The sequence below is a fragment of the Pogona vitticeps genome, chromosome 1 (assembly GCF_051106095.1).
Source record: "Pogona vitticeps strain Pit_001003342236 chromosome 1, PviZW2.1, whole genome shotgun sequence".
Taxonomy (NCBI): domain Eukaryota; kingdom Metazoa; phylum Chordata; class Lepidosauria; order Squamata; family Agamidae; genus Pogona; species Pogona vitticeps.
The window spans coordinates 239,644,763-239,659,305 of NC_135783.1; the positions used below are offsets into that span (position 1 = coordinate 239,644,763).

General features: G+C 41.8%; 2 long non-coding RNA genes across 2 annotated transcripts in view; one reads left to right on the forward strand and one right to left on the reverse strand.

The window, feature by feature from the left end:
- Positions 1–14,543, forward strand: part of LOC144584480 (uncharacterized) — a 191,339-nt gene that overhangs the window by 173,210 nt on the left and 3,586 nt on the right. The window lies entirely within an intron of this gene.
- The window catches only part of LOC144584492 (uncharacterized), a 41,630-nt gene continuing 27,087 nt past the window's right edge, over positions 1–14,543 (reverse strand). Inside the window, exon 2 of the long non-coding RNA XR_013538776.1 lies at positions 1–14,543. This exon is cut by the window's right edge and continues 21,065 nt beyond it. This is a non-coding gene — a long non-coding RNA (uncharacterized LOC144584492).

Consider the following 14,543-nt stretch of genomic DNA (forward strand, 5'->3'; position numbering starts at 1 on the left):
TTTTGTTTCTTTTTTTCTTAGGTCAAGAAAGGTTCAGGGAAGGCAGGGAAAATACAGTCCAGGCAGGACAGTACCAGGCAGTCTGAAGAATGTCTCCCAATCCACTCTCTAAACGCTGGGAGGAGTGAGGAAGCAGACAGGCACCCTTTTCACTGGCCAACAGTTAACTGAAAGTTCAAATTTTGCAGTTTCCCTGCCTCCCAGTTTTTTTCAGTTCTTAACTCAAATCTAAGTATGTAAGTCAAGTCAATGTTTTCCTATGAGAGCGGTTCTTAAGTCAAAATGTTCTTAACTCAAGCCGTTCTTAAGTCAAGACCCCACTGTACCTAGGTACACTGGTTAGAGGTCAATGGTAGAAGGAAGATGGGCTATAAACGTACTAAATCAGTGTTGGATGAAATCCTACTGCTGTTCACAGATAGTTGACAAGATGCCAGGCCCTTGTCAGTCAAAGATCTGGTCACACACTGAATTGAGCAGCTGGCACATGCTCCAGTATTCCAGCCATAACCTTTTATTTCATTCAACGAGACCCCAAAATCCTTCCTCCCAAACAAAGATCTGTTACCAGATTACACTTCATTAACAACATGAAATGAAGTGGCTTCTGATAATCCATGAAAGTTTATTCTGCAATAACAGAACAATCTAAATGACCACATATCCCTTTATGAGCCTCTCTGGGTATTAAGATCATCAGGGGAAACCTTTCTCCCAGTCCCACTCTTCTTACAGGCTGCTCCCAGACTCTGAAACCCCTTCCCATGGGAAGCCAAGCCGGCTCCATCTTGGTTGCCCTTCTACAAGCAGAGAAAGCTGAAACTTTCTCTTCAGGCAGGCTGGTTGACCAAGAGGATGTTTTAAAGGTATTTTATTCCGTGTTTTACATGTGTTTTTAATCTTGCTCTTGTTATGAGTTTTAATATGATATTTGTTTAATACTTTTAAAAGTATTGCAATAATTTATGGATTGGTTTTTTCACTTCGTTTCTTTTAATACTGTAAGCCGCCCTGGATCCTTTAGGAGAGACATGTCGTATTTATTTTAAACAAACAAATGAATGAACAAACAAACAAGCAATCCTGTGGTGGTCAGAGAGGATAATCTATGGTGGACCTATCACTATTTTTGAGTGTGCTGATGGCTATTGCATTCAGGAGAGGAAGAGGCTTTTTCTTGATATGGCACCACTCCCCCCCCCCTTACATCCCACCCCAATTACTGATGGTGGCAAGGAATTATCAGTGACATTCTTCAGGGCTGGTGTAATTTCTGCACTGCCTCAAGGCCTACGAAAGGGACCAAGAAGCTGGTTCCTTTAGGATCTGAACAATCTTCTTCTTCACCTGTTACTTGCTTTACATGCAGTGCTTCAGGTTCTACCATTCAAAACTGATAGTGGAGCAATGATGGTGGACCTTTACACAACAGTATGAAAATTTCTGTTGTTGTCCTTCTTCTCTACCTCTGGAGAGTGAGGTCTTGCAACAGAAAAACAAAGAAGATCGGAAAGGAGACCATTTGACAAAGTTAACTGACGCATTGAGACAAACACTGCAGATTTTTTTTTACAAGGACATGCAGGGTGACAGTAGTTCAAAAAAGGTGCAATAAGTTTGTTCACACATGCAGCAACACAATATTTTTTTAAAAAGATCTGCAACAAAAAAAATAGAAGCCTTTGGCTGAGCGAGAAATGCTCCATAGTTAGCACACTTGCTGGGTAAATGATTCACTAGTGGCCATGTGTCATGTGACCACAGCTTAACAGATGCTCCAGAAATCTTAATCTCCACGTGTGCTAATCTACATTCTAATATCTGGCAATAGTTCCTATAAATGTTGAAAATCTAAACATTAAAAATCAGTATTCATCATGTTTTGGAGAAAACTGGCTGATGCCCCCCCACCCCCCAAAATGGTGGAGTAGTCATTATATTATGTTGTGCTAAGTGTGGGGGGTGGGAGGCTAACGTGAGACAATTTTATGGCATCAGAATTGAAGAGAAGACTCGAGAAATTGCATCCTTGCTCCTTCAAAATGTTTTGATCACGGCCTTTAGCAGAGCATTTTCGCTCAGTCACTGATTATCAGTACAATGTCAAAATATCTACACTATCAAAATTGGCTGATAGGGCAATCCGTATCTACTCAGAGATATATGCATTCTCAGTTAAGTCATATTGAGTTCAATGGGGCTTTTCCAGGTGTGTGCAGGATTGCAACCAGAAAATACATTACATTTTTGTTAAAAAAAAGATAAGAATGAAAGTTAAATGCAAGAATATTTTGCATCTCTGAAGAAAGAAAATCACATTAAAGCATATTCAAATAATATACTTTGACTGGTTTTGTTGATTAATGGGAAGAATGTGAATTGCAAGGCCCAAAGTATTTCATCCTGATGTGTATGTATGTACTTTTGAATCATAACACCAATGAAAAAGCAGCAACTTTGAAATGCATCTGGTAATGTGCTGGAAGGTTACTCTGGTAAGAGGACACAGCTTGCACCAGAGGACACAGCTTGCACCAGAGTGTGGCTGATGGCATCTCTTCTCCAGAATGGTGTCCTGCCACAGCTGTCCTACCTTATCATTGTCGGAGATGAATGGGACCTCTCCTAGGTGCTAATGCTGCCAGGGTGGGATTGTGGACTGCACGCCCTAGCCTTCTTAAAGCTTTGTGGGATTAAATACTACAGAATCAATCAGACTCTGCTTCCTAAACAAACCTTTAGCTGTAACTGAAATAAAAGCTTTTGGGTTTGAGTTGTTTTGAAGCCTATATTGTGTTTTCAATCACAGTCAGTGCTTGCTTGCACAGGGGCTGCAGAATGTTTTAGGATTTCACCCTTTCTCCTATTGGATGCCATGAAAGTTGCACTCCAGCCCACAGCCCTCCTTCTTTCCTGCCAATACAAAAGGGACCCCCTTCCCAAGCTTACTGAAATGCGCACATGCACACACAACGTACTATGGGATCCCCTTTCTTCTCTCTCTCTTTCTCTCCATCTGAACTTCAGTGGAAAGTTCAGCCCTGTTTCCCCCTCCTCCCTTTTGGGCTCTCTGGGCTCTGGCAGAGAGAAAACAGTCATGATTTTGAAATGCACAGACACACACTATTGGGATTATCTTCCTCACCTCTGGCCCTAGATTTCCTTCTCCAACAGCAGCACTTTTTTCTCTGATAAAAGGAAGAAGTCCCTGAAAAAAAAAAAACAACTCTTTTCAATTTAGTGTTTCATACTTCTGTCTTTCCTTCTTCTTCCTCCTCCTGTCAATCCACTCCTCTCTTTATGAACTCCATTTGGCTCCCTTTTACATGCACTCCCTAAGAGAAATGCACACATACATGCTACCCACATATAGTAATGCACGTGCAGGCAAGGAAGGGCTCGGTCAGGTGCCTTCCCACAGCTTGTCTCCATCCAACAATGGCAGCAAAGGTACTGAGCGCTCTTCTCTCTTCCCCATTTCTCTCCACTCTCTCTCACACATGCCACTCTCTCCACTCTCTTTCACTGCCCCCCTCTCTCGAGCTCCCTCTCTCTCTCCCCCCCCCACTCTTCCCCCTCTTCCTCTGCAGACATCCTTCCCCAACTCCTCACAGGAAAAAAAAAAGATCTTTCAGGCCCTGGCAGCAACAAAGAAGTAGAAGTTCCCAGGCAGGAGAGAAAAAAAGGGTGTTTGTGGGCAAAAAGTCCCTGATGTATTTGATTCAACCTTTGCATCATGAGGCAGCACAAATGACTTCTAATTCACCCATTTAATAAGCGGAGCAAGTCCTGAAGTATTTGATGAGGTAGTCAGGCTCACAGACAGATATCCCAGGGGACGGGCCTGATCACAGATGCTCTTGAGGACACTGTCGGCCAAATCAGAAAACAGGCACAACCTGTGTGTGCTACTCGTGGCAAAAGTAGGGTGGCAAAAGCTACCATAATAAAATAAGCTACAACCTTCACTGACAGGGTGATTTCAATGAATCAGTGACTCAAAAGATATTCATTAATTCACTTAGCAGCCAAGATTGCTTGAAGGAAATCAGTACACCTGATATTGCAGTGACAATGCTGTCTGAGCAGCAGGAACTGCACCATGAGAGCCCCTTTTGGCTGAATTTTGGTAGTGGGCCACAACTAGAGTTGGTCAGTTGAATCAATGGGGATTTGATGAGTCAACTCCTTCATTAATTCCACTAGTTCAATGGGCTTACTCTAGTTGTGACGTATTACTGGATTTCAACCATTGTGTCCAAATCCGAGACTTCCCTACTTCAGCAAATAAGGGTCCCAGATAAGTAATCAATTTCTTAGACTGGATGCCTCCATTTTGTGACATATTCATGCTGTAACATGGGTTGCAAGAATCTCATCTAATGGATTACTTGTTGTTACCTAAATTGTCAAAGCCTGCAAGTCACTGCCTATAGACCCAAAAAGGCACAACATGCATAGATATGAGGGGAGGGAGGGAAGAGGAAAACAATCTCTGGTATCAATTCTTAATATTATTAATTTTTATTTATTTAAAATCTTTCTATTCTGCCTTTCTCCCCAAAAGGATTATGCTGTAGTCTTTATGATCATCAGCTTGAACTGAGAGAGCTGAAGAAGAAGACAAGGAGTCTACTGGCAGCTAGACTATGAGCTGAGTTCATGAAGAAGGCCCTTACGCCCTGTCTTGCTCTCTTTCTCTTTCTGCCAGGTGGAATGGCCGCTGATTGCTGAGAAGGAACAGGAGCCAGACAGCAGTTGATTTCTCGGAAGAGCTGGGGGCTGCCCTATATTTTTCTTTGCTGATATCTGCATCCAGAAACAGAATATTTGGCACAACACTGTCGTTTTCGCTTCTCAATGCTCGTTTGAGGATTGTGAGGTGCCTCAAAGGGAGAAGCAACACAGTGGCTGAAATTCCTTCGAGAACATTCACATGGTGTGTCGTGGTTTGGCAAAACACATCATGTCAGGTGAGAAAGTTGACAAGCACGTGGAACCAAACGTGTCCCTGTTCCATATCACAAGTAGTCTTTGAGATGTTTGGGATTTGGAACAAACTACAATTCTCAGACTGCTTCCTCTAATGGAAAAAGAGAATTATGCTGGGACAGGTTCATGACAGCATCCTGACACCCCCTCCTCCACTACAGCCAAAAGCAGACAAAATGTCCTTCCATGAACAGTAGTTGCAAGCGGAGGCTGTTGTGTGTTGCTCCTGCTGCTGTGTAAAGTCAAGCAGCACCTGTTCAATCTTTCATCTGCAGGCAATGATTTGTTGAGTTCTCCAGACAATTGAATGGTGCAGCTCAATATAAAACCTCCTAATGTGTTTCCTTCCCTTTCTGAAGAGCTAATCAGAAATGCTCCCATCTCCCTGTGGGGGGAAAGAGAGGAGGGTGTGTGCTAGTGAAACAGGTTGAAACCGTTAAAATAATTGGCAGCCCTGGACGCTTGCACTTCTAGCTGGCCTCACATTAGAATGGAAGCTTTTAGCATTTAATTATTTATTTCTGACTTAGCCATAAAAGGCCCTTTACGATATTAACAGTTGCAAGCAAGCAGGCGTTTTCCTCATTAAAAGGGGGCCGTTCTTCTCAAAGGCTCTGGTTATATCATTGTGGGCTATAGGCTTTGCCAGTAAGGCTATTAAAGTCATTGAGGACTCACACGGCAATCTGAGGAAGTTGCTTCCCTGGTTACTCTGGTAACGTACAAGCAAACCTCCTCATAATCTCAAGGATGCGGGACATGGAGTTGTTTTAAAATACATAGTTGTAAGCACATGGCTGTGCCAGGAGGCTAGTTAGGGAGCTAGCAGTCACAAACAGCCGCTGTGGGGAAAGGTAGGAGCAGGAGGGGAAAAGAGAACAAGAACAGCAGGCAAAAAAGAACTCTGGAACGGAAAACGCAAGAGTACCGAACTGCCGGGTTTGAGGACTCAGCTCCTGGCTTATTAAACACCAGGCTTATTAAACGCCAGAAGTAAATTAGCATAATCACATCCTGTTTAATTTACAATTGGTACTCAGGGTCTTTGAAAGCTTCTAGGTAAAAATAGCGTGGGCTGTCACACCAGAACCAGGTCACTGACATTCTGGAATGTGGGATACAGTGGGGAGCAAAGGCAACAGAGCTGGGGATGAAGCATCATGGCTGAGATTGGGGCTAGCGAATCCATGGCCCGTCCGATGCTGTTTTACTCTGAACTGCACCAGTCTCAACCAGTTGTAGAGAATGTTGGGTATTGCAGTTGTGCAACTTCTGGAGAACCACAGGCCTTCTCAATCGTGGTTCAGATAGTTCAGCAAGATTAGCATTACTAAACTAGCAGAAACGTTCATCTGCTTTACTGCTTCCTCAGGTATTATGCAGTCAGGGCCAGACTTACCATTGGACTGAATGAAACTGCTGCTTCAGGGTCAAACTAGACTATATATATACTTAGGATATTTTCAGAATACGTGCTCACTAACATTGTGGAAGGCATCTGTTTGTTGTAGCACCCGGTTTCCTCACATAGCCATGCATTATTTAACCATTCTTTTGGCATCCAATAAAGTATTTGAAAGATAATAAAAGTAATGATATGTCATCAAGTTGATTCCAACTTACAGTAATCCTTCCAGGGCTTTCTGGGTAAAAAAAATGCTCATCGTTCGTTTTCCAGTCCCTCCTTCCGGCGATGCTCTGAGACTGTGAATCTTGCCCATGGCTATACAAGCTGGCTGTTCTCCTGTGAGGCACAGTGAGGAACCGAACTCCTGACTATAGGTGCTCCAACCCAATGAGCTATCCAGCCAGCTCTTAGCAAGCAGTGGCAAGTTGCTGGAAGAGAGGCCACAGCTAGGCTTGTTACTACTTTCTCATTTGATGGATAAAGCACTGAAGAAAGATTCAGCTGCCATTTCAACTGTGTTGAATTCTATGATTCAAGTACAGTGATGCCTTGCTTGACAACGTTAGTTCGCTCCAGCGAAATCGCTGTAGAGCGAAAACGTCATCAAATGAAATAAAAAATCCCATTGAAATGCATTGAAAACCGTTCAGTGCGTTCCAATGGGCTGAATACCTGCTCATCCAGCAAAGATCCTCCATACGGCGGCCATTTTCGGTGACTGTAAAGTGAGGAATCCATCCTAGAAAACAGCGGGAGGCCATTTTTTTCAGCTGGTGGCCATTTTGAAACCTAACAATCAACTGTTTGCTGATCGTCGTAAAGCAAAAATCAGTTCCCGAAGCAGAGAACCGATCATCGCACAGCGAAAAAAACCATTTAAAACATCGTTTTGCTTTTGCAAAAGCGATTGCAAAAATGTCAACGTAAAGCGGATTCATTGTAGAGTGGGGTACTCATCCAGCGGGGCATGGCAATCCCCCTCATTGCTGTGGAGTTTGCTATTGTATTCATGTTCACCTTGCAGAATTCATATAGACACATGGTTGGCCATTATGAACACAGAATGCTGGACTAGGTAGACTTTTTAGTAGGGGCTCGGTCTGGCTTTTCTTATGTTCCTCTGTACTCCACCCCCAACCTTACCTTGACCATTTGTATGTGTTCTTTAGGGGGTATGGCTTCTCTTCAGTTGTTTCACCTCTACCAGGTGAATTATCAAACAAATATATGTATTTGGAAATTCACTCACGGATTGTGATATCTGATGATATCTGATCTTGTGGTATCTCATCTGAGATGTGTTTTATTTTACTTATTTTTGTATACCCACTTGAGTTAATGCATTTGTGTCATTCAAGGCTAACAAATACAATGGATTACACAGTAAGCACCTTTTGTAGACTAGTTAAACTTTCCTTTTTTTCCTGTAGTTTTTTGCTTGAGTTTCTTATATATAGCATGATGACACTACAGAGTTAAAAAATGTTAAAAAAATATTTTTCTGCCCTTTAATTTTTTTTAATGAAGAGCGCTCTGCTTTACAGAGGGCTATCTTGCATCATATATATATATATATAAAACTAACCTTGTTTTCTAAACTTTTCATTACTCATGCTATTTAACCACTAGGAGAATAGCAATGACATTTTCATGAGTAATGAAAAGTTTAGAAAACAAGGTTAGTTTTATGGAGAAACTTTCATGAACGGATGTTCCCAAACCGCATTTCAGCTGTGGTTAAATATGTCAACCAGAATTGTTTATCTGAAATGGAAGATCTATCTACATAAATCAACATCAATCTACCTTTTTGCCTGCCCGCCTACCTACCTACCTACCTATCTTTGTTTTGGTGCAGAAAGAGGGTATGCACCAAGTATTCTTGGCTCACCAATGCTTAGTGACAGGAATTGTGGCTTTGTTTTTTCCCACTCCTTAATTTTACTAAGGAAACTCTCGTCACAAGCTAGTTAAGGGGTAACCAATATGGAAAAAAGGATGCTTCAGAACAGTTGACATCTGACAGAAAAAAGCCAAAACCAAACCAAAACCAATTCACAACGCGGTACGTTTTGCAGTACAACCTGGAAGAAGGCAAAGGGGTAGTTCTTGTGGATAAGTGAGCGGGCTAAGGCAGAAGGAGTGAGTGATGATGATGATGATAAGCCCTGACGTTGTATTCTGCTTTCTTCACAGGAGGTGATGCAAATGCCAGGTGGTACTGTATTTATGAGTCAGACAAGACAGTATGCCTAGCATGGGTTTACGTTACGTACTTTCTACAGTGGTGAAATAAACCTGTCATAACTGATGATGACATTCTTCATTTTTGTGTCTTGCATTTAAGAGGCTTCATTTTGTGATAAGCTGTTGGAAAGTAAACACAGGTCTAATTGCTGAAGTACAGGAAGAGGTTCCCTAATGAGATAGAAATGGATATAATCATAGGGAAAATCCACCCCCCACAAAACTTAATTTGACTCTGTGTCTGCAGCCTGGACAGAAGATGATAGAGAACTCTTAGGAAGATCAGGTTCCCAGTAATATACGTTTCCACAGGTCCCACTGATTTTTTTTAAACTTTTCTTCTCCTTCATTTTTTGACCTTTTATTGGATTTATACATCCATATTTTTCTTAAAAAATGGTAGTCAAAATATTTTTTTTCCGTTGACAGATGCGTTTTAAATGCAATAAAGATACTGATTTCTCAAAGCATTGTCAACAACAGAGTTGCCAGTTCAGCAGGATCCTACTCCTGAGGTTTCAAAGATGAAAACTGTCTGTGGGTTTCTTATCCTTAGGACGTTACGAGTGGAAATCCTTTGATTTCATAGATGCAAGCCACAAAACTGTGGATGTGGATGTGTTGCATTTGCATCAGCATCAGCTGACTCTCAAGATTGCTTGATTGGAATCCATGAAAATTGGATAGTTAGAATATCTAGAAACTAGTTGGGTAATATGGCTATCCAGGGCTATGGAAATAATTCCTTCTCTTTTGTTATACAATAGGTTATGCAAACTATTTAGACTAAGGCCAGCACTGGTTGGGACTGTCTTTATACACTGCAGTAGTGAAGGAAATGTACTCCAGGCATTTTCCGCTTGCACTGCCATTTTTTTTTACTTCATATATTAAGCCCTGAAATTAGAAATGGATGCTGAGGCTCAGATTTGGTGAGCTATGACACAAACTGAGCCCTGGGTAATAACCAGCCAGTGATGTTTCATGTATCTTACAATCAAGATGTAGCTTTTTTCACCAGGTGCATCCTTGTGCCACATAAAACATGTTGGCTGAAATCCAATTGCACAGTTCTTCATGTGCAAAGGTGATGGTGATATCATCATCAGTGGCAAATAACTGCTAACTAAAGGCCTCATTCAATAAATCCTGTTTCACAGCTCTGCATGAACAAAGATGATGATGTTAGCAGCTGTGCTAATCAATAAAGATTAAAGGCAATTTTGGGGTACATGCAACTGTAAGACTGGCTAAATCCTGTTGCTTATCACAGTATGTTGTACTAAACTAGGCCCATTGAATCAGTGGGAATTTGGTGAGTCCTTCCTAAATTCCATTGATTCAAATGGTCCTACTCTACTTGCCACTTACTGCACTAAAGTAAGTGGCAACTAGAGTAAAACCATTTGAATCAATGAAAATTACAGAAGCGTTGACTAAATCCCCACTCATTCAATAGACCTATTCTAGTGCAACTTATTATACTACCCAACAGAATTCCCCCCCTTTTATACAAGTACACCCAAGATTGCCTTTAATTAGTCGTGATTTGCCACCCATAGTGACATCATCCCTGTTGCACACATGGAGCTGTGTATATCAGGATTTCAGCCACTAAATCTTTAAGGTACCAGAAGACTCTTGGCTGATTCTTCTGCAATAGATTAACCCTGCTGCCTCTCTGGAAATTTGTTCCAGGAATAGATTTGCAGTATCTGTTTTATTTTTATCTTGTTTTTGCTTGTTTGCTTACGAAGAACACACACACTGTTAATACCATAACAATAAGGTAAGGAACATCTGGCCTACTGCATGTTTTGTATTTCAGATCCCAGAAGCCCCAGTCAACAAACCCAGTGAGATTATGGGAACTGCAGTCAAAATTACGATGGGGTGGAAAGGTTCCCCGTTCCTACTGTAACAAATACTAGTTTGTTCTCTGACAAAAAACATAGCAGAAAGATTTGATATGAAAAATCCAAAAAAAAAGGGATGGTGAAGAATTCTCATGCTAGTAACAATCTCTTGATCCTCCTTCCAAACCCACTTTCATTTACCTTGTAAAACCATTCAAGGGACAAGAGCATTTTGAACTAAATGTTTGCAGTTTGGTTTTTTCAGGCAATATGTAGGCAGGATGCTGGAATTTAGAAAAAACCTGCAGATATGGGTGTGGAGCATGCTTGTCTATGAACTCCAACTGCTGAAGGAATACTTTGGATCTTTTAATGATTGTTGATTAATATTTCAGATGTGAGCAGATAGTTGGATGGGGTGTTCTAATGAGCTCCAAGCTAGGGAGAGGAGAACCCTACAAAGTATCATGTCTCACTTTGTTGAGTCAGCTTCAGAAAAGGAGGAAGACCTCAAGCAACCAGGTAAGGCTGGCGTAGAAGAGAAATTCACATTTACAATGGTCAATGTTATTCCAGAAGCTGCACAGTTGACAGGGAAGTATCAGAAGATTAAGAGACATGACGCTTGTTTGTCCCAGGTAGAGATGCAGTTTGAGAAGAGTACAGCAAAAGCATAGCCAGCATTTCAAAACTGTCTGGGTGCTAACTGGAAAGAGCTAGATACCAGGAAGTGATTGGCTGTGAGCTATAAATTCTGTGTATGCTGCTAGCAGAGAGTTTGTGGATGACAACATGGAAAGTCTCACCTGCTATTCTGTGCTTCCTGTCCATATTCCTGGCACCTTTAATGAACAGACCACCAAAATATTTTGGCTGTCTGCTCCATGTTGTAAAGGTGACTGGTTTAGTTTGACTGAACTAATAGCTTGACCAACAAACAATAAAGACTTGCATCTTTGTGAATAAGGACTGGCATGAAACAATGCAATACCAGAGTCTGCTGCTCGAAACATTATATGTAGTTGTAAAATTTGGGGTACTCATGCACAGAGGGGAACATTCTAGCTGCCTGCTGAGTCTCCTTGTGGTCTCTTTCTACATGTGAAAGGCGATGAATCTGAAGAGGGAAAGCCTCCTTTAATGAGGAGTGTTCTCCACATGATTTGAGACCCTGGAAAATCAGGATCGCTCTTCAGATTTGTCGCATTCCTTTTGTAGGGGAGCACAAAAAGCAGGGATGACAAGGGAAGAGTGTTCCAGCACAGGGCTAGAGTATAGAACACAGGGTTTAACAACTGAATAGGACTATGGAGATTCACCATATGGAGTGAGGTGTGTTTGTGTCTATGAATGTGGGAAGCTAATTATTTTCCCATTTAGAAAGCTGAAGCAAACAAGGCAGAACAATGACAGCCATTGAAGCATTAACTAAGATCACATCATCCAAAAATCTGTGAAATAATGACAGCAACAGCATAGGAACACACCAATGGATTCTAATGAAGGGATTTTCTTGCACCACCCATGACCAGCAACAGCTTATGAAACCGTTGTGGAATGCCTCTTTAGGACCTTCTTGGTCTGACTCTTAGAGAGGGAATTTGCAAGAGTAGCCATGCTTCCTTCCTTTTCCAACTTCCCCCCCTTAGAGCTTGTTTCCTGTTCTCAGACCTTTGCAGCTACAGTTAGGGCCCATTCCCATCCATGTGAGGAGTTTATGGAGCAAAGCAGGAGGTGCACGTATTTGTTACAAATACAGTATGTATCCCTCTTACTTTGTCCCATAAACTTGCTGCATCCATGGGAACAGTCTCTGGCCCAGCCAATGGACCGTGTGCTCTTCTCATTACTGTTGGAGCTCTTTCCTTCTGTGACATCCAGGTGAGCTTGCTATCCAGAGGACAACATCTGGAATAGCTATTTTTCTTCTCACTGTTGCTTTTTGCCTTTGCTTTCCAGTCTAACTCCAAATAATTTTTGTCCAATGCCACCCAGTCTGAAAAATCTCTCATATATACGTATGTATGAATGAATGGATAATATATATAGATGAATATATGGATCTTGCCCAATGATCCACACAGAGAGAAGCAAAAGCAGTGAGAACCTGGATACTGTTCCAGTTGGGATTTGTGGAGGAAAGCTGCGTTTACAAAATGCAAAAGTCTGCTGACTTGACTAAAGCAACTCAGTATACAGGCAGAGTGTTCCCTACTGGACTGGGAATACTAGGAAACATAGACTGAAATCCAACCTTAGCCCTGGACTTCCTTGTGTGGTCTTGGACTAACTTTCAGCTCCTGTTCCACAACTGTAAAATGGGAACAATGTTTATTTTTCTATTTCATTCTTTCATCTTGCCTGTCTGCAATATTTTCTGTGGCTTGCATGAAAAGAAAACACCCTTTTGAAATAATTAGGAACAGTATCAGCATGAAGTACCAAAGCAGGCACTGAAAACACACTTCGTGAAAAAAAAGCAATAGCAGATTCATAGGCCACAAGAAAACCAACAAAGCAAAAAACCAAAACCAAACCACCACTGCCATAGGGGTCAGGTGATGGCAGGATCAGCCCTGGGATTAGGTAAAACGATGCAACCCCATGAGGCAGCAGAACTGGGAGTGTTGACTAATAAACTTGGCTATTTTCTCCTGTGACCGCTGCCCATTCATCTGTCTTGGAGGAAACAGCTATGTGTGCTGCACTGCCTGTGTTGTGCTCCTGACATGGCGTGCTGGCAGAAGCTATAACAGCTATAACATTGTCACCTGTTGTGTCTGGGAGCTTCAAATGAATCAAAATGAGTCCCTTTTCCTGCAAGTTGGGGAGGGCTAGGGCCCAGGTTTAGGTTGAGAACACAGTGGGGAAAGAAAATGTTAAATCTCCCTTTCTTCCTGTGCTATGAGGCTGGTCTGGATTGACTCCTGTATGTTTACTTCTCAGCAGGGCAAAAGAGCCACCTGCATGTTCCCTAGTCAAAAATTAAGCATTGGGGTCTTGCATCTCATGTGAAGGTAACTGAGAAGAAGGTTCCCCCCCCCAAAACTAAAGGGACAGGTGTGTTCTCAGGAAGACAACCCTTTCGTAAATTAATTTCCGTGGAGAAAATAATCATGCCCTATATGCTCCTTGGTTGCTGTAAAAGCCACAAAGCCTGCAGCTCTGTACTACTTACTCCATCAAACTCAGCCAGGCTTTCCTCTGAATAGACTTGTATAAGATTGCCCTGTAAGACTGGAATCCTACTGATATTTCCTAGGCAGAAGCCTCACTAAACACAAGAGGGATTACTTCTGAGTAAACACACCTCAGCCATGCAAAGGTATGATACAATTCTATGACATCAGGCCCGGGGAATAGTCCTAATAAACTTAATGGGACTTTTGAACATTTACTGCATTTATTTATTTAAAATAGTTTAACCCTGCCTTTCTCCTAAAAAGGACCTAAGGCAGCTAAAAGGACACATTGACATATATAGGATTGTGCTGTTAGAACCATACTGCAAAGCATTATGTAATTGCTCATTATTAAAAATGAAAATGTTGGGATCAGGACCTTCTGGAGATCGTTCATTCATAGGGTCACCATAATGCTGTGGGTGACCTGATAGCACATAACAATGACAACATCAACAATGAAAAAGCAAGACCAAGAGATCATACTTTAATAGTTCTGAGTCCTCTCCCATTCTGCTGTGTTTCAGTTCATTTCAAAAAATAATAGCTGTGTCATACAAGTGCTGCAGGCTGTGTGCAAGAATAACTTTTCATAGCAGGGAGGAAGTGCTGTAGAATCATTACTGCAAGGAGCAAGGCAAGGACTCTACCATTATGTACATTTTGCAGCCATGATTGGGCGATGATCTATGATGTTTTTCATCCCTTTCCCAAGTGTAGAATTCTACAGCAACCCTATGGAATGCCAACTCAAAAGGGATAAAGTCACCCAATATCCAAGATTCACCTAGTAGAGATAATATAGAAGGCTCTGTCTCCCACTACAGCTTTTCAGAGCATGCTACAGTCAGTGTGATA